General features: G+C 46.1%; 1 protein-coding gene across 7 annotated transcripts in view; it reads right to left on the bottom strand.

Moving 5' to 3' along the window:
* Positions 1-8,063, bottom strand: part of sh3bp4a (SH3-domain binding protein 4a) — a 35,295-nt gene extending 27,232 nt beyond the window's left edge. For 3 of the 7 annotated variants that reach the window (XR_006842726.1, XR_006842727.1, XM_046382535.1), the window contains exon 1: positions 7,782-8,062. The gene's annotated coding sequence lies outside the window, so the exon portion shown is untranslated. Of the gene's footprint in view, positions 1-4,644; positions 4,739-7,781 lie in introns of those variants that run through there. The other 4 variants (XM_046382537.1, XM_046382539.1, XM_046382538.1 and 1 more) reach the window with 2 other exon arrangements.
* Positions 8,064-18,826: the final 10,763 nt, after the last annotated feature.

Below are 18,826 nucleotides of genomic sequence, written 5' to 3'. Positions count from 1 at the left end.
AGCAAATCATTCAATTGAAATGGAATTGTGACAATCAGTGGGCGCGCTAAATGGAGCAACGCAAATCTAAAGTTTTTCGCATCGTGTTCTACTTTGGCAGAAAGCCAGCCATGCTAACAGCGCTGACCTCTGAGGGACCTGAGAGTCGGAGAGAACAAAATTGGAGTAAGTCATGGCAGCTCATCAGGTGTGTTGCAACGTCCACTTTTATTTAACCGCTTCTTACAGAACCTTTTCCTGCAAAGGAGGAATGGCTGAGCATTTGAATATCGCTGTCCACATACTTTTGGCCACATAGCAATAACAGACAACCAGACAACCAACCTCGGACCCGAGCCGTCCCTCTTCTCTTCCTATGTGGGATTCAAACCGAGCATCTGTGCCTCATCTGCCCGCATTAGCTGCACTGCTCTGTGTGTTGTGAGTATTTACATCTACGATCGTGTCAACCAAGCTACCAATTTCCTTGTTGGAATTGAGCTATGATTCAATTTGTGTATAAACACACAGTCAGCAGAGGACTGTGATCAGATTAGAGAGGCAGCAAGAAATAGTTTTGCAGCAAAACGCTGTTCCCTTCAGTCACAAGACACTTTATTATTCCTGCAGGACGTGGCGAGCGGCGGCAACGGGAACATTTGCATTCGCACACTAATGACGCCATTTTAATCTGATTAAAGCAACACAGACTGCAGAAGCTGCCATGGAAATGCCTTTCACTTTGTTAACGTTTGGAGCTGAGTGTTCACATTACACTCTGAGGAATCAAATGCAGTTGTTGGTTTTCATGAAACTGCACTGCAACACTTCATTATGTCCACTAGTAACACAGCAAACTATCTATCACTTCCTCCAAAAACACTTTTGTTGCCACATTGTGAGTTTTCTGAGAGATATTACTGTGTAACTTCTGCCTAATTAAAAATGAATCCTAAACTACTGTTTGTTGGGTAACACTATGTCCACCTCAGCCTCATTACACACACTAACAAAGCTGCGATGTGCATCCCCACCCACGACTACAACCACAACCCAAAGTCAGCGGAGTCCTGATAAAACAAATACATGTCTGCTTTCCACATATTTTTTAAAAAAACTTTGATGCAGAATTTTTCCATTTATTATCTTCTTGGCAGTGAGCTGGGGCTCGTCTCCAAGGACGAGCTCTTATCTGATGAGATAAAACTTTTCATTTCATTTTTCTTTCCCTTCATTCTTTTTCTACAGCAGGAAAACCGTCAAGTAGTCTAAAGAGCAGCCGTGAAAATGAACTTCATCCAGGTGCATCTGAGCACAAACTGAGCTGTTTGGACGAAGGTAAACACAGTCCAGCTTCACTGGAGGAAAACACTGCAGCTCTATGAAAGACAGGATGCTGCAATGAGTGGCCTTTGTGTCTGTTTAACCAGCTGAATTATGTGAATCTGGACTGCAGAGTGTGTTCACTTTGTTAAAAACATTCTGAAAACAGTACGACCTCCTTTGCCATTTTCCACTTTGAAAAACATGAACTTTGATATACTTATTAGCGCTGTTGAGTCTTAATTTAAACCTCTGCAGCTTTAATCTGCTCTTTTTCAAATGAAGTAAGGCAGCACACACACACACACACACACTCGTGCCTCCTCTCTGGAGGTGCACTCTGGGATGCAGAGCATGTGGTGGGGAGAAAGTGAGGCTTGTTTAATGGCTCCAATCTGTTCACCTGGTAAGTCTGAAAGCCAGTCAAACACGCCCGACGTGACATTTCGTTTTCCTGCAGCCTCTTCTGCTCGCCGGTGAACGTGTCGCCTCGCCGATAAACCCCCCCCAACCCACTCCCGCTCCAAAATGAGCACTCAAGAGGCCAGCCGGAGCGAGGCCGCGATCAATAACAAGCCGGCAGACAAAGACGCTGTCACCGGCTTTGATATAACTCGGAGGCGAAGCCGGCTGAATGCAGCAGGAGGTGAGGACGCCGCTGACAGATACACTGGGGGGTGGGGGTGGGCGGGTGGAGCAGGTGGAAGCTGCTGTTTGCTGCAGCAGGAGGCGCAGCAGGAGCTTCAGTTGAGAGCAAAAAGCAAACGACCCCTGCAGATCCACGCTGCACCTCCTGGAAGCTGACAACTTTTGTTTCAAGATTTGAGATGAAAAACCGACACAGGCAATTATTTAAAAAGACTCAGCGTGCTACCTTCTCGATGTTTTGGAGATAATGAATAACAACACAAAGCGAAAACTGCAGCTGGGGAAATTAACTCCAGTTAACTTTGTTGTCGTGTTAGCGGAGAAATTTCAATTACAGAGGGAGAGGAAAAAGGAAACTTTGAGGGGATCTCAACAAACCGCCGGAGGGTTTGTGGGTAGGCCTTCATCAAAATTAGAATATTTTTCCCCCCGCTGGTGCATTACTCTCTGAGTCGGTGAGACACTCTGCTTTATTAACTTATTTCAGTCAGGCTGACAGAGTGGAGGAGCGGCGAGCGCGCCGGGGAGTCGAAAGTTTAATTAGCCGAGAGTCGGCCTGTCCTAATCCCTGGATGAATGTTGCTATAATAACCATCTCCAGCAGCCATATGCTCGCCGAGAGTTTATCGTTTTTCCATCAGGGCTGTTTGAAATGAGCAGATTACAGGACAGAGAAGGAGACATGGCAGCACAGGCCCGCTACTGCGAGCCTGGGAAACAAAACATTTCCCCCGTAAATGAGACGCGTGGAGTATTTAAACGGAATCTACTGTTGAATTTCCTGCATAAGCATTCAAACAGGCAGTAATCCCAGATCAAAGACGGGGGCTGAAGGGCTAAAAGTCTCTTAAAACAAGATCAAACAAACATAAGAGAGCTCCCTACTCACTCACGATTCCTCACTTCACTTTGACAAAATAAAATGGAAACAACTTTTAAGGCTTGAGAGCCAACTGAGCAAAATGCACATCAAGTTTTCATATTAAAAACCCTGAAACATGAACCAAAATCTGATTCCTTTACTTGTTGCATCGCGTGTTTCATCAGTGTCTCCTGATTGCCGATTGGTCGGATGGACGTGAGCTCCTCCTCCATCTCGGTAAAGTCCGTCGAGACAAAATAAACGACTCTGAATGTGACTGTTCAGCCAGTGCAGCAAACTGCAGCTTTTCTGAGAACTTCTGGCCTCTTTCAGCCAAAAAATAGCGTGAAACAACCATCAAAACTCAGCTTCCTCCGACTTTGAGCTCCACAAAAGGTCAGCTCTTTCATCTGTTTTGCAGGCCTAATTCAGTCCTGACCTCAGGGACAGAAGCACATTAGGTCTACTTGAGTCAGGTACTGAAACGGCCACCCTGTTGTGGCCTGCGGCCATGCAGCTCTGCTCCCAGCATGCACCTGGATGTGTGTTTACACCTGCGATGTAGCGGCAGAGGAAACAAACAGGAGCTCAGGAAATGCTGTCTGATAAGAGACTTCGAAATTAAACTGAGTCGTTTCACCTTATTTCTGTAAAGTTCATTTAATCAGACGTGTCCTCTGTGGGCCACCATAAATCTTTTCTAGAAGCCCAAGGCAGCTTTTAATGTGATTTACATTAAAAAACAACCTCAGCGTTCAAGTTTTTAAGCAAAGGACCAAAATATGATGAAGGAGCCAAAACTGTTCTCTAAATTAAAGTCCTGCCCTGCTGTTAAGTCCCACACAAATGCCAAAAAAAACCACGAATCCCATTTAAAGTGGAAACTTTTGGCATTAACTCACAATTATCAAATAAGTATTCATTACTTCCTGTAAGCTAACATGGAGTCTCAATTTCCAAAGGAAGAAGGAAAGAAGACCGCTGGCGATGGTGAGAAGGTGTTTTGGGGATTTTCAGGAGGAAAAACCAAAAACAGACATAACAGAACCGTGGAGGAAAGTCAGAGCAGGCGATCGAACAACGTCTCGAAGTCTGCGTGCTGACATCACACGGAATTCGGTTTTGCATTGCGCCGGCGAAAGTGATGGTGCAGCGTCTCCGCAGTTCATTTCCTGATCAGTGATGTGCCTTCAAGTCATGAAATGTCTGATTTATCCACGTTCATGCTGTTACCAATTCATCATGATGAAGTATGACTTCTTCCCCTTCAAGCCGACACTTTTCCTCTCCACAAAGTACAAGACGGCGACATGTAACTGAAGAGGTGTCAGATTTGATTTCCTTTAGACAAATGGCAGTGGAACTCAGGAACATCTGTCTCAAAAATATTTCAGATGTTGGACTCGAAGTGGCTCGTTTGACAGTCGTCCTGCTGCAGCTTTGTTAAAAGCTCCTGGTTTTATTTTTCACCTTGCGGACACCTGAACACAAAGAATAAATTCAAACAAAGCCTCGTGTTGGCAAGCGGTCAAATACATTAGTCTGCAGCGCCACTCTGCTCCCGCCGCCGCCGCCGCCGTTCATCACCGCAGAAATTCATCCGTAAAATATGACAATCACTCCTCTCTCCCCACAGGAAGGATTTCCAGGTAAATGAGGCCGCTAAGTGCTGAGTTTAAGTGCCGCCGGAGGAGATTGCTCAGCCGCCGACGGCCCAGGAAGACCTCGCCCTCGGAAAGAGGAAGTGGCATTTTGAACACATCAACAGTTCAACTTAAGGGCAGCAGATAGTTTAATTGTCAACATTACGTGCTTTGAATGTCATAATTTACCTCTAACGTCTCCTCTTATAGCAGCACAAACAGCCGAGGATCGAATCACAAGGCATCAGCAGATGGCTGGTGTGATGAAACCCTGTAAAGTGGGCTGAAAATGAATTAATGTAATAAAATTCAGGGAAAATGCAAAAGCCGCTAGCTGTTGCATTATCCAGCGTTTAGAATTCCACGAGAACGATTTAGGGGATTTTTTTAACAGATGAATTAATAAAGATGACAAATGAAGTGAGAAGACAAGTCGGTGTCGTGTTGTCAAATCTCCATGGCTGATGTGATGCAGTTTTATAGCCTCTGAACCATTTAAAGGTGCATAATGAGGGCATCTCACATCATTATTATCTTCTGCTGACAACTTCAACCAGAGTAGGCACGTTAAAGTTAAAGCAGACGACGTTTTTGCAGGTTTTCATCCGCTCAGGGAAATACTTGATGTCTGCAGAAGAGCACTGCTGTCCTTGTCCAGGAGTCCTTGAAAGCACCATCTGAACTGTCCCAGCTTGCTGTGGAAACGCTGGAGAAGGTGGACACTGTCGCCGGTAAGCGTAGCTACAGGACGATTCAGGGACGGAGACACTGGACATTCACTTCCAGCCTCCAGCAGCTCAGCATGAAGAACAAAATCACCGAGTGGGTTTGAGGCAGAAGCTTAAAGCAGCAGCATTTCAGGTCTCATGTGCTCATCAGAGGATCAAAGTCTCCTATCAGAACAATGCAGTGTTTTATGGCCTGCTCCCCCACCAAATAGAAGTATTAATACTTAAGTAAAGGTACTGCATCCAAAAGTACTGACATCAAAATATACAGTACCCGAAGTACATTAAGTAAAAGTGCTTGAGATGGAGAACAGGCCATTTCAAAATAAGGTACATTACATTATTGGATTATATCTGTTGTGGCAGCTGGCAAAGGTGTAACTAACATTTATATTATTCTAATAAAGTTAAATATCATGTTTAATTACAGACTACCTCATAATTTAATTCCTGATTATTAATCACATTAATCATAATCAACGCACGCAGTCAGACATAAAAGATCAATAAGCTGCTGTGAGAACAGGATGTGGAGGTGAAGTGTCACTAAAGTATTCACTAAAGTACTGTACTGTAGTACAACTCTGAGGTACTGAGATTTTACTGAGGTGTTGAGGTTCTACTCCACTGACGAAATATCATCAACAGTCATGTCATGAAACGCTGCATGACGAGAACCCTGAACACAGGACTTTTACCTGGAACAGAGTACTTCTACACTGTGGTACTTATACTCTCACTTCAACAGAATAGTGTGTGTGTGTGTGTGGAGCTGGAAAAAGATGACATGCTAGTTTTCAGGCTTTGCCTCAGGGTGGAGGTGGTGGGACTGTATATGACTGTGTGACTGTGTGTACAGCACAGTGAGTTGACGTGTGTGTGTTTGTGTGTGTGTGTGTGTGTGTGTGTGAAGGTGGGGGGTTAGTGTCACCTTCAAATCAGTTGGGTATGAGGAAGTGGAGGAAACCAACAAAAAGGAGGAAGCAGGGAGGAACGCAAAGGTAACACGATGAAGAGGAGATGGGTGAGAGAGGAAGAGGACGAGGAGGTGAGTGAAGAAGAAGAGGAGGAGGAGGAAGAGGGAAGAGGACCAAGGCAACTGTCTTCCAAACTGAGAGTTTGGAAGAGGAGAAAGTAGAAAGTAAAAGAGGAAGATGAGGCAATCAGGAAGCAAAGGAGGGCAAAAAGACGAGGAGGAGCAGGGGGGAGGAGAAGGAGGAGGAGGAGGGGGAGGAGGAGGGGGGAGGAGAAGGAGGAGAAGGAGGGGAAGGAGAAAGTTGATGAACAAGAAGGAGTGAAAGAGGGGGAAGAAGAGAGGAGACAGGTGAGGAACAGCAGCAAGAGGACAAGAGAAGAGGCAGAAGAATATGGAGGAAGATTAGGATAGAATGTGAGAGAGTGTGAGTGTGTGTGTGTGTGTGTGTGTGTGTGTGTGTGTGTGTGTTGAAAATATTTTCTCCCACGGCAAAACGTTTAGGACACACACACACACAAACAGAAAATCATGCGCCATCTAATTAAATAGAGTCGCGGATGACTGCAGGGTATAAGACAATGTGTGTGTGTGTGTGTGTGTGTGTGTGTGCGCGCGTGTGTGTGTGTGTGTGTTTCAAACCTCGGGGCTGCCTGATACGGGGACTGAGGGAGGATTTTCAGCTTATCAGATGACCTTATTGGCAGGCCTGAGGAGGCGGCTGGAGACGAGCGTGCGCGCGCCTGGGCGCGTGCGCACACGTGACAACACGCGCTAATTGTCAACTTGTCATTTGCAGCCTTTGTTTTTGTTTTGTTTTGTTTTCCTCCATCTGCTGCTGAGTTTTCATCTGCATCAACCGCGTGTGTTTTAATGCCAGTATGAATATTTAACAGCAGCAACATGGACAGCAGCACGGATTAAAGTGAGGAATAAAAAGGGGAGACAAGAGGGGGGTGGGGAGGGGGGGGGCAACCAGGCTTCAGGTTTACTTAATATTAAGGTAATATTAAAGGAATATAAACAACAACATTATGGAAATACAGCACCATAACGCACTAAAAAGAACAACACGGCTCATCATTAGGCACCATAAACTCTAAACCACCAGAACACCATTAGACCACAGCAGAAAACTATTAAATGCCATGAAATATTATAAAAAGTCACAATACACAGGAAATATCACTATAAACTCACTGTAGGCTCCATCAGTAAACACATAACACCACGAAGAACCATCACAGCTGAGCACCACAAATATCATAGGAATACTATGAAGGTTTTTCTCTGGAGTGGAGCCGAATTGCTCTCCGCACATTGTTCTGCTTATATGAGAGAACAACGCGAGCAAACGATTGGTTTAAAGGATCTGAACCTGAACCTGATTGTATAATTGATAGTAACGTGAACTGATCTCAGGCGGGCTGAGGAATCCTTTTCGAGCACCAGGTATAAATAATAACAGGAATATCAGAGGAAAACTATCGAGATGTTCCACTGGAGTGAAGCCGAAACCTTCTCTGTACATTGTTCTGCTGAAATTATCAATCGAAATGACGAATGTTTGTCTTACAGATCTTGAGAAGTAATTAAGTGTAAATTGAACTGTAATGTGAACTGACCTTCTGCTGGCTGGGAGCCGGAACGCTCAGAGTAGGTGCGAAGTGAGCACAAGGTAGAGCTGATGGAGAGCCGCGCCGCCACTTCTCCGTCTTTTTACTCGTTTTCTTCTCGCGTCATTTCAATTAAACACCAAAAAAGGAGAAGGCCAAAACAGCAGCGGAAGGTTAAAACAAAATGTTCCGTGTCCGAGAAGTTTCTCACGGTGAGAGACACGCCGCAACGCCGCTCACGATCCGTCCCCGCTCCGGTCTGCCGGAGGACTGGAGGAAAGCTGCTGAGCTGGAGGAGAGTGTGTGACGTCAGGAGGAGGGGCGGGGCCACAGGCTGTTCATGTCCTCAAAGTACTACTACTACTACTAGTACTACTCAGTACATCTAATCAAGTACTTATACCACATTCAGTACACTTAGTACACATTTACATTTCATGCTAGTCACCAGTTCTCCTTGAATTTGACAGCAGTCCATTACAGTCTCCAGCCCTGACTCTCTGGTGTTCTCTGTGTTGTTGTTCTGTTTGATCGAACTCCCCCAGAACAGGACGGGGACTCTGGATGGAGCAAACTGTGACACCAAACGCAGCAGATGGATGAAAACAGATGGATGTCAGCTCATTAGTCCAACAAACTGTTATGCTGTGATATCAGCTCAGAGCAGCAGAGGAGCGCTCAGAAATTAGCAGCACTTCCTCAGAGTGAATCCTCCCAAACCCAAAGATGTGGCAACGTCAGAAAAACTAAACGTCCGCTTCTCCAGACCACAGTTTCATTTAACGTCTTCGAAAAGTATTTGTGCACACACTTAAAGTCTACAGCCACGCTAGCAGCATGTGGAGCTAAATGCTAACATGCTGACCCGATGCTGAAAAGCAGGCGTTTCCCCATGGAGGCTGAATGTTTGGACAAAACGTTGTGCCTAAACACCAGCAGATGACAAACAAAAGCAACATCAGGAGATAAACAGCCCTCGTGAAACCGTAAACGTTTTGTCTTGACCTTTTCCAAATGATGGACTTTTATTGCGTGTTTATAAGCGGTTTCACTCTTCGTTATGTTTTGATGGTTTTCATGCTGCCTGGCTGTTGCTGGAGAAGAAGTCCCTGTGGTGGCTAAAAGCTCTGAACTGAAGTGATCCAACAGACGGCTGATTTTGTGAGGATTCCTCCAGAGGCCGTGGCAGACAGACGAGGATGTCTTCTTTTGTGTCTTCTCCTTCTCAGCTTGACGTGCTCTGTGACACCGTCATTACTGATCCGTGTCTGCCCCGTTTTCTGCCTGATAGTAAGACTTTAATTAACCAGAGAAAGAAGTCTCACAGAACATATTTAGAAAACATTTAAAAGGCTTGGAATGGATGACTTTAAATATGAAGAGTGTAATTAGGGATCGTGTCAGACAGGATCATGTGAGAAACCTTTCCCGTGTCACGCCGGTAAATCCAACTCCCTTCTCGTGTACTTTAACAGACCAAAACAGCCGCCGTCCATCACGTCTCCATTACAGACAACACAAAAAACTACGAGCTGAAACGCAATCAAATTTCACAGCTTTGGCTGCTGCTTACATGATCCACAAAGAAAATATACAGCAGGACTTCCACAAGTGGGGCATAAAACCAACAAATAAGAGGCAGTAAAACTGCCTTTGGAGTCAGTAATGATCAACGCGTTGTGTGGAGTTAACAGGCTCCATAAATGAAGTGGAGCTGAAGGGTAAATGGCTCGTGCAGCAGGACGGCCCTCGGCTAATGAGGCGCGGCTCATTAAGCGGGCGGTGAGCGTGTGATGTCGGCCAGCCGAAATCCTTCTGCGACTGCTGAGGTTTGGATGGTGCCATTAATGACAACAACAATAATAATCATGATAATAATAATAATAATAATAACAACAGCAGCAGGAGCTGAAGATGTTGTTTGGTTGGAATTTCACACTGACATATTCTAAAAAGCGAACCTTTCATGAATAAATCGGCTGCATAAAATCTGAGATTTTAAAACAAAAGTCAGAATCGATAAAAGCTGCGTGCTGCATCCACGATCCAGTCTTCATGAGGAGTTAGCGATGGTCCCAGCTCAACTCAGTCCTAAATACGACAGGAAGTTACCGTTAAATGCGGACTGTGGAAACAACTGAGCGTGGAAAAGCGTATTTATAACAGCTTTCAGCAGAATAATGGGCCTTCTGCTTTCGTCTCATTCACAAAATCCACTCAAACAGCTCATCCCGTCTGCTGTGTGAAGCTGCTGTGGGTGCACAGGAGGAAGTTGTTCTGGAGCGGACTCGAAAAGATGACAACGAGAAGACAAAATGTTTGGAAGGAAGTCAAAGTTCAGCAGGAGATTCCCTGAAGATTTATTATGGTGAAGCTGGAGACTGTGAACCTCACACTGTTGTTCCTTCCTGTTCATTTTCAGCTGATTGTCTCTGATACGCTGATTTTTCTGAATGCAAGCTGACTCAGTTTTCCTTTGTTCCTTAAGCTGTCTTAATTTGGAAAGAATTTCCCTTTCAGCAGCGGTTTTTGAGAGATGAGATGTAATTTTTGGCTGTTTTCTACGAGCTGAAGATTTCAGGATTCAGTCGGAAGCTTGCAGGGGCTTTTGAAATCCTTTCAGGAGAGACTGCACTCACTGAAACACACAAGCTTCACGGGAAAGCGAAGCCTTCGTCTCAGGCAGGTTTGCCTTTTTCAGTGTTAGGATTTCGACACCAGCGACAGCAGCAGCAACAGCAAGGACTGCGTTAAAGACCAGCTGTCGCCCGGCAAAGTCAAAATGTCCCGACCTCTGCTGCCGCTCCTCTGCTCTCTTTGCACGGTGTGCTTGATGGATGTGGTCAAGTGTTGGACATGTAAAGCTTTTCTGCTTTGTGCAATTTTGCATGAGATGTAGCTGGCGACCACACGCCCTCAGTCAGGCTTAACAGTCACGAGAGGCAGAAGCCAGGCTGAAGCCCTCCCTTCACACCACAGCTCCAAAGCCTGATCGCTACTGCACAGACTCTGGCTCCAAATGACATCAGATATCCTGCCTTCACACCTCTGCACGCCTGGCCAGTCGCCGGGTTTGCTGGATTGTCAGTTTTTTGGAAAAGTTAAAAGTGTTGCCCCTGAACTCCCCTCACAGTTTGGGTGTAACTTTAAGTGTAACCCACTAAATCCACCATCAAACACAGAATATCAAATCACTTCAAGGCGCCTGAATGCAACAACCTCAAAGACATCAAAAACGCAACCAAAGCCGAGAGAAAACTTTGATCTGCTCCACCATGGAAAGTTGCAAAATCAGACCTCTGCAGCTCGTGCTGCAGCGAGGCGGCATGAGCTGCCGTTCTGTTTCCCCGTCAGACGAGCCTCGGGGAGCTTTTTCCACGGCGGCGCCCAAAGTTTTACTCAAGGAAGCTAATTAGACCAACAGCTGGAGCAAGACAACAGCAACTCTCTTTTCAGCTGTAATTAAAATGCATCGAGCTACTTCCTAATTATGTAAAAATCAGGTGTCGGAGCAGCTCATCAGAAAGGATCAAAGTTACTTTTTATCACTGTACTACAAGACTGAAAAAGCCTTCACTCTAAGCCTTCGCCTTTCAGCCATCGATTCATGAGCTCTTATCTCATTCGCCTCATGCTTTTGTGTTGGACTCGTACGCTTCAGTCACATCCCAAAAGCTGCAGGATTTTAGAAAACATCAGGCGTCTCTCCACCTTTCTTTCTGTACACAGAGCGCATGATGAATGCTACAGCAGCCTCACAAAGGTGAAAGCGTCCTGATTTATCTGAGCGCCCTTCCTCATCGCGCTCCGTCAGGGGCCAAGGGGGGCGTGATGGATATCTGTAAGACCACTTCTGAAGTGACTGGAGATCGGCTCTGATATCCGTTCAGCAGGCCGGAGTCACCTTGAAACGGCACTTTTTGGAGGGATTTCTCAAACGTTTTGCACAACACCACCGGCTAAATCAAGCAGGCTGAAGTTTGCACGCATATGAAATGACAAAACGTGTGATGCATCGTTTTTCTGCACGATGCGTCAGTCAGTCACGTCTTTTATGTGTTTTTTGTGTGTCTACCCATGAATTCACATACTTTTAAAGTCTGAGGAGAGTTTCTGTGGTCTTGTCTCACCCCCGCCTTGAGCAGGACAGTATATTTCTGCCAGCCAAACCAAACATCTCCATTAAAAGTTAAATGCTTTCCCGTTGAACGCGACGCACTCAAGAGCGGCCGTTGCTGCCCCGAAGTTCAGCTCTTATGAGAGGCTCAGACTGGATTTGGTGCGTCTATTCTTCTGGGCTGAATGGGAACTGTGGGACGTGAAAAGGGGCCCTCTTTTCACGGCTTCACCACGGAGCCTCGTTATCAGCCCGGCTCGCTTTGCATCAGAATAACCGAACGCTTGCCTGTCAAACAGGTCGGTTACGGGACGAGACGCCAGGGACTCGCTTTATTTCAGATGCTGCCTGAATGCAAATACAGGAATTCCTTCAAAGTTGTTCCAAATACTTAAAATTCCAGCAGAGAAAAGGAAAGGCTGCAGCTCTGCAGCAAAAGAGGAGGATTTGTGTTGTTCCCAATTGTTTGTACAAGTTGTGGGAATCTTCAAAATATCTGGAAAACGTTTCCGCAGTGGGAGAAGAAGAAGTACCACAGTGCAGAAATACTGTGTTAGAGGTAAGGTCCTGCACTCAAAACTGTACTCTCGTAAAAGTACAAAAGTATTAGCATTAAAATGCACTTAAAGTACTCAAGAAAAGATGATGCTAATGGATAATATAGACTGTTAAGTGCTCTGAGAGAAATGAGCCACACAGGGAACATTAAATCATCTAACTTGCTCACCGGTCAGCTGAGGATCACTGAGTACACTGCAGCAACAATGATAAAATAATTATTAACACATTTGAGTCTAATAAAATCACGGTAATCTGAATTATTCATGCCAGGGTCGTCGCTCTGCATTAATGTCACTTCTCCTACAGCAAAGCACAGCCAGTGCAGCAGAAAACTGCAGGAAGTTGTTGCCGAGCAAACAAGAGATTTCATTTTGAAGCACTCCTCTTCGTCTTCATTCCACTTCCTCCTCTCCCCAGCCTGTTTCTCTCGCTCTCTCTCCTCCATCTGTCCATTTACTACGTCTCCACACTTGAGGCTCGAGCAACCTGCTCACTGGAAATGACTTATTCATCATTTCCTTCAGTTGTAGCAGTGGGAAAAGGCCGCAGATTAGCTGGCTGTATCTTCAGGCAAACACACACACACCTGAGGTCTGCAGCCTCTTCTGTCCTGAGGCAGCGTTTTTAGGATTTACACTTAATTCCTTTTAATAAATGTACAAAGGTTGCATTCATGCCAGCCATGCTGTGCTCTGGAGATTTGCTCAATGGTCAGTTTCAGGAAAAAGCTGAATAGACACAACTTTTTAGCCATAATTTCTTGTGTTTTCAGGCTGGAAATGCAGAGAAACCCACTCCGACACCAGGATGAAACCGAGTGATGCTACTTTCTGAAGGGCGGCCTTTAAATCCTTAAATCCTCAAATCCCTGGTGAGGCTACTGAATGATTACCATTTCACTGCCTGGATCCTGTGCACCAAACACATCTATCCAGCATTCATGTTGTGCCGCTCTGATCCGGAGAAACGTGCGAAGAGAGCGAGCAGGGAGGGCTTTAGGGCGGCGCTCAAGGACACCCAGACAAGATCCGGGCTGATCAGCAGAGGGTAATGATGTCTCCCCTTCACAAATGGATGTGCACTCGCTTGGCAGCAGCTTCAAACGATTCAAATTCATCTTGGAAGATGAAAATGAGAGATGTCTGTTATTGATGGGATCAAATATTCACTCACTGAGTTCACTCCACTCAGACTTGGTGAAAGTGGATAAAATAACCTTGTAAATGACCGTTTTGGATATTTGACAGATGCATGCAGCTCCTCTGTGCTTCTGTTTCAGCTGAGGTTCTCTCATCAACCCATCAGCCACTCAGCCAACCATCAGAACTCAGCTCACCTGAGAACTCCCACAAACAGCATCTCCTACCACATGAGCTTCAGACTTGCTTTACGCAGCTTTGAAGTTCATGGCTAACGGGAAGACCTTTGGAGGTTTGAGCGGATTTCAACATTTGTGCAACTCTTTTCAGAGATAAACTCAGCTCCCAAATGCAGCTTCAAGTTCATTTGCAGTGATTGATGTGAAGACGAGCTGGAGAGACGCTGCTGCAACCTGAACACGTCTACCGAAGTCCATCTTTGAAGGAGTAATTTGTCTCTAAATGTTTACTCTGCTCCAGTCTGAGGTGATTACTTCAGTGCAGATTTACAGCTTCACAGCCGGGGGCTAAATCTCACAGACGACATTCAGAGATGGATCAATAGAGTGATAGTTAGGCTCTGGTCCAGGTCCAGGTCCAGGTCCAGGTAATGCTTTTCTGCATCCTCTCTGTAGGGGGCTTCTAGGACTACAATCTCTCTTTTTGTTTGCACTTGTGCAGTCGAGCCCTGTGGACTCAGCTCAGCGACTTCCTCCCCCTCCCACGACACGAACCGCAGCCGGGATTCAAAGCCCACAACTCTTTCCTCGACTTGTTGAACGTCCCTTCAGCTGTGTCCAAACATGTCCATTAATCAGCCGCGCCGCTCACTCAGCCTGTGTACGTTTGGTCCAGAGGTTAGACAACCATTTAACCTTTTTATGGAGCTTTAATTCTCATTTGGCCTCCCGAATGGGTTTCTGCGCTTCACCGGCTGACTCAGTTAAATGAGATTTATGCGACTTCAGGAGGACCTCCAAACTCTTCAGCAGACCGTAATGGCCGCGCTCACACACTCGGACACGCGATAAAACCAAAGAGTTCGATGGCGCTCTGCGGTCACATTGAAAGTGACCGCCCTCATGAAGTGCGTGTCTTGTTTCCTCTGCAGCTTCATCAATCACGCCTGACAATTATGATCGATGGGGGAGGAGCTCGGGCAAACGAAGGCCGAAAAACATTTAGCCGAGCTCAGTGAGCAGGTGTGAGATTCATGGCGATGAAAGTGAGTGAGGCGGGGTGAAGGTGCACCGTGTAGCTTTTTAGCGTCAGTAAATCATCGCCACATTAAGACGTGAGTGGAAGGACCGTTAGCCTCGAGCAGACAGTCGGGCTGTGGAGGGAAACCTGCTGCATCTGTGCAAAGGGAAACATTACATGGACTTTAATGGATTCCTCCGCCAGCTTTGGTTTAGTTGTTATTAAACTGCCAACAGAACATGACAGCAAATGGTTTGTTGATTAGTGGACAAACAGTTTTCCGATTCCAAAATGTAGAAAAACAGAGAATAACGTTGAGCTTTGCACTGCTAATTGGACAAAATAAACTTTGTGAAGGTGTCACTTTGGGCTCCGAACTGGATAGCAGATCCAAGATGGCGCCTCCTGGGTTTACTTCCTGGTCGTCTGAATATGTGCAGTCATGCTTCTCCTGCTCGCCGAGTTCCACACATGAGGTCAGAGACTTTCAAGCTGGGCAGTTTTACAAATTAAAACCTGCGTAGATCAATAACGGCGTTGATGATTCCAGCTGAGACGATGTATGAATGAATCAATTAATTCTGCTGAACTAACGATGTTTTGGAGCGCGTTTCTCCATCGACTTGTTGTTGCTCGTTTCACTCCCTGGATCTCAAAGTGGCTCGTGGCGGAGCTGCATGAGTGACAGACGGGTTAATCAAGTTGTTTTTAATCTCGTTGAAAAGCTCCCCGGCCGATTCTATTATCATAATGAGCTCTCTCCTTCCTGCTTCGAGGGCAGACGGCACTTCCTGTTCCTGAAAGGTCACCCGGGCAAAACAGACGACGACGTCCACGTGTCCTCGACAGCCAAACTGGGAAGCTTCTGGCTGCTAATTTAATTTTTACTTCAGCCTCAGTAGTCCGACACAGACTCAGTGTCGATGTTCTCCCTCGAGTGCTTCAGCGGTTCTCTGTTTATCTGCACAAATCAAGAGAGATTAACAGATTTGTTTTTAGGATCTCCAGGTATGCATCTCTAAGTATTAAGTTATGTTCACGAGCGGGCAAGAAAAAACGACATCTTAGGCCTCTGAGATGTTTCATTTTTACGGGACCGTTTTGGAAATTGGAGTAGCTCGTCGCGTCTTCGACATCAGTAATCCCCTCTGGCGGCTCCAGTGAAGTTGGGGCAGCCGCTCTGAGAGTTTGAAGCGTTGCTGTTATGACCTGACGGGAGCTTAGTGTTCACCATATGGTGCTGTGCTTGTCAGGAGCTGTGTGTGTGTGTGTGTGTGTGTGTGTGTGTGTGTAGGTGGGGGTGCATTTCACTGGAAAGATTAGCTCTGTGTGGTTGCTGTCACGCTGGTCGCTCGCTGCCCAAAACTGTCAAAACACTGAAGAAGAGATCCTTCATTTCCTGCTGCATGAAACGACTTCCTTTAGTTTGGTGCCTTAATGCAACACCTGAGTGATGGATGTGCCAGATTAAAAAAGCCCACGCTGACACTCATTAGAATGACATGAAGTGAGAAACGCTTCCTCTCCGCAGATGCTCGTCGTCATTAATTTAATTGTCCGATGAGTCTGTTTGCTGTGGTTTTATTACCTTTAACAACAAAAACAACATGGCAGGACTTTCTGGTCTGGTTCATTTAATCAACCGACTGACGGGTTAAAACAGGCTCTGGTGACCAGGTCAGTCTGACAGGAAGTGACGTGCAGGCGGTGGACCGGTGTGATGAGATCCTGGGTCACCAACCAGCGTCAACAGTCTCGTCTGATTAGGCGTCACCACAGCCAACCTTAAAATCCTCCCGCTGTCCATTTGTGTAAAATCCTCCAGTCACCTGAGAAAACTGCCTAAAAAGCTGTGGTCATGTTCGTATTGCGGAGCTGAATTTTAAGACATTTCTCTTTGGATCCTGAAGCGAGAAAACTGATACGTGTGGGCAGATGTTGTCAGAGGAATAAGCCTCAAAGCAGCAGCGAATAGTTCGTGATGGACGTCGCAGTGATTCGTCACTGAGGTTTACTCAGTCCACAGTCTGTCCTCTTCAGCCCGTCAACCTCGTTATTGTCTCTTGGTTTGTTTTCCCGTCGGTCCAATTAACCCTAAACTGGACAGAGGAAGAGGATATGTAGGCCATCAGGTGTGTGTGTGGAGGATAGAGCGCTCTGATCCAGGAGCCTCTAATCCCGTCGGGGGGGTGAGAGTGGAGGCAGGAGAGGATTATGGGATTAGGGAGGGGAAGATGCGACATGAGATGGCCACTCTGCAGCTGCACAGCCCCGTGTGCTGGCACCTTGGCGGTTGCTATGGTGACAGAGCGTGGCGCCGGTTCAAATCCGCGGCAGAGGATCCAAGCAGCTCCAGAACAGCCGACATGTTTGTGATAAAGCCGAAATCTGTCGCTGTCTTTTGTTAAACTGCGACTGAATACATAAAATAGCCGTGAAGTGGACCAAAAACTTTCCATCGCCACAGGGGGTGAGTGGACAATCACTGGATGTTCATTTCTGGGTGAACTGTTCCTTTAAGAGACTCTTTTTATTCTCTCTAATTTTAGGCCACAGAACTCAAAACATCTGCTGCACCTTCACACTAACAACTAGCAGCTAATAAAAAAGGATCAAAGTTGGATTTTGGTCAAATACTTCGCTTTGCCCCTGCTGAGCTCACAGATAAAAGTCCACCGGACTTGAGAGTGGAATCATCCCACCTCGCCTGTCAGACTTGAAGGGCGGCGACGTAACAGCTTGTTGAGGTTGGTGTGTTTTTGAGGTGGGAGTGAGTCGGAGGAGACGGAGAATCACCACCCGAGAGCTCCGGGTGACAGCCTCCACAAACCACCCGAGCGGCTCGACTGCAGCCGCGGCCTACGCGGTGACACTCGGAGCCGTCAGGAGACTCCTCCCCTTCTATGAGCCTGGGCTGAAGGACCGGATGAGCCCGATGTGATCCGCCTCGACAGACGGATTGAGTTGGTTTACCACCTGGGATTTCAGCTCCCCAGAAAACGTTCCTTAGATGAATCCTGATCACACCGAGGATGCCCTGGCCTCCACGTGGACCCCCTCCCCTCCTACTGGGCCTCAAGTGAGTGAAAACGTTCAATCAAGTTATTTTTTATTACTATTGCACAGACTTATAAATGAGCAAAGCTGTCGGGGCTGCTGGTCAGGTGGTTGAACAGCACTGAACTCAAATGTTCTCACTGCCCTGGCAGTTTTCCTCACTTTTACAGTGTGCTATTAGTACTTTTACTTCAGTAACTGAGTACTGACTTCAAGTTGTTCTCCTCCCTTCACACAAGCAGCTGCTGACTGAGAGGTGACTGTTTGCAGCCCGGACTGCTGACTAAATGGGATCCTTGATGGAATCGATGCGACTGATCGATGAGAGTTTTAAAAAGGCTGAACACTTTTGTCGCTGGTGCGATGACACTGCCCCCCAGTGGTGAAAGCATGGAACAACAACAATGGACACAGTGAGGGGGTGGTAACTTTAATTAACTGGATTTGTTTTAATTGTCCTTTTAAGAATGCATGTCATTCAGGGGTCATTTCACCACTTTTGACATTAATAATAAATCTGTCAATCACCAACAAGAGGTTCAATAAAATCCCATCATTACTTCTTAAAAACAAATAATAAAACTGACACTGATCACACAAATATACATATATATATATATATTTTGGGGGGGATTCTGATAGATATGAGGGGTGAAAAAGAGAGCTTTAAGTTTGATTATTAATTGATATGATTATAGATCTGAAATCAGCTTTATGACTTGTGCCTGCTGCCCCCTAATGTTAAGTTCTGAGAATTACAAGTAGAAACAGAGAGTGATGCTGCTTTATATTCTACTTTTCTCTTCTGGATTTTACTCCCAGAGACACTTGGATTAAAGCCAACAACAAGCTCCTGCCTAAAACGGGTCGAATACCGAGGAGATTGAGGGTCACCGCAGGCTGTGTGTGTGTGTGTGTGTGTGTGTGTGTGTGTGTTGATCTGGGGTTAAAGCTGCCTGCCAGGTAATGACTCAGCGGCC

Source organism: Scatophagus argus, chromosome 24 (genome assembly GCF_020382885.2).
Source record: "Scatophagus argus isolate fScaArg1 chromosome 24, fScaArg1.pri, whole genome shotgun sequence".
NCBI lineage: Eukaryota > Metazoa > Chordata > Actinopteri > Scatophagidae > Scatophagus > Scatophagus argus.
This window is presented reverse-complemented; position numbering and strand designations above follow the sequence as displayed.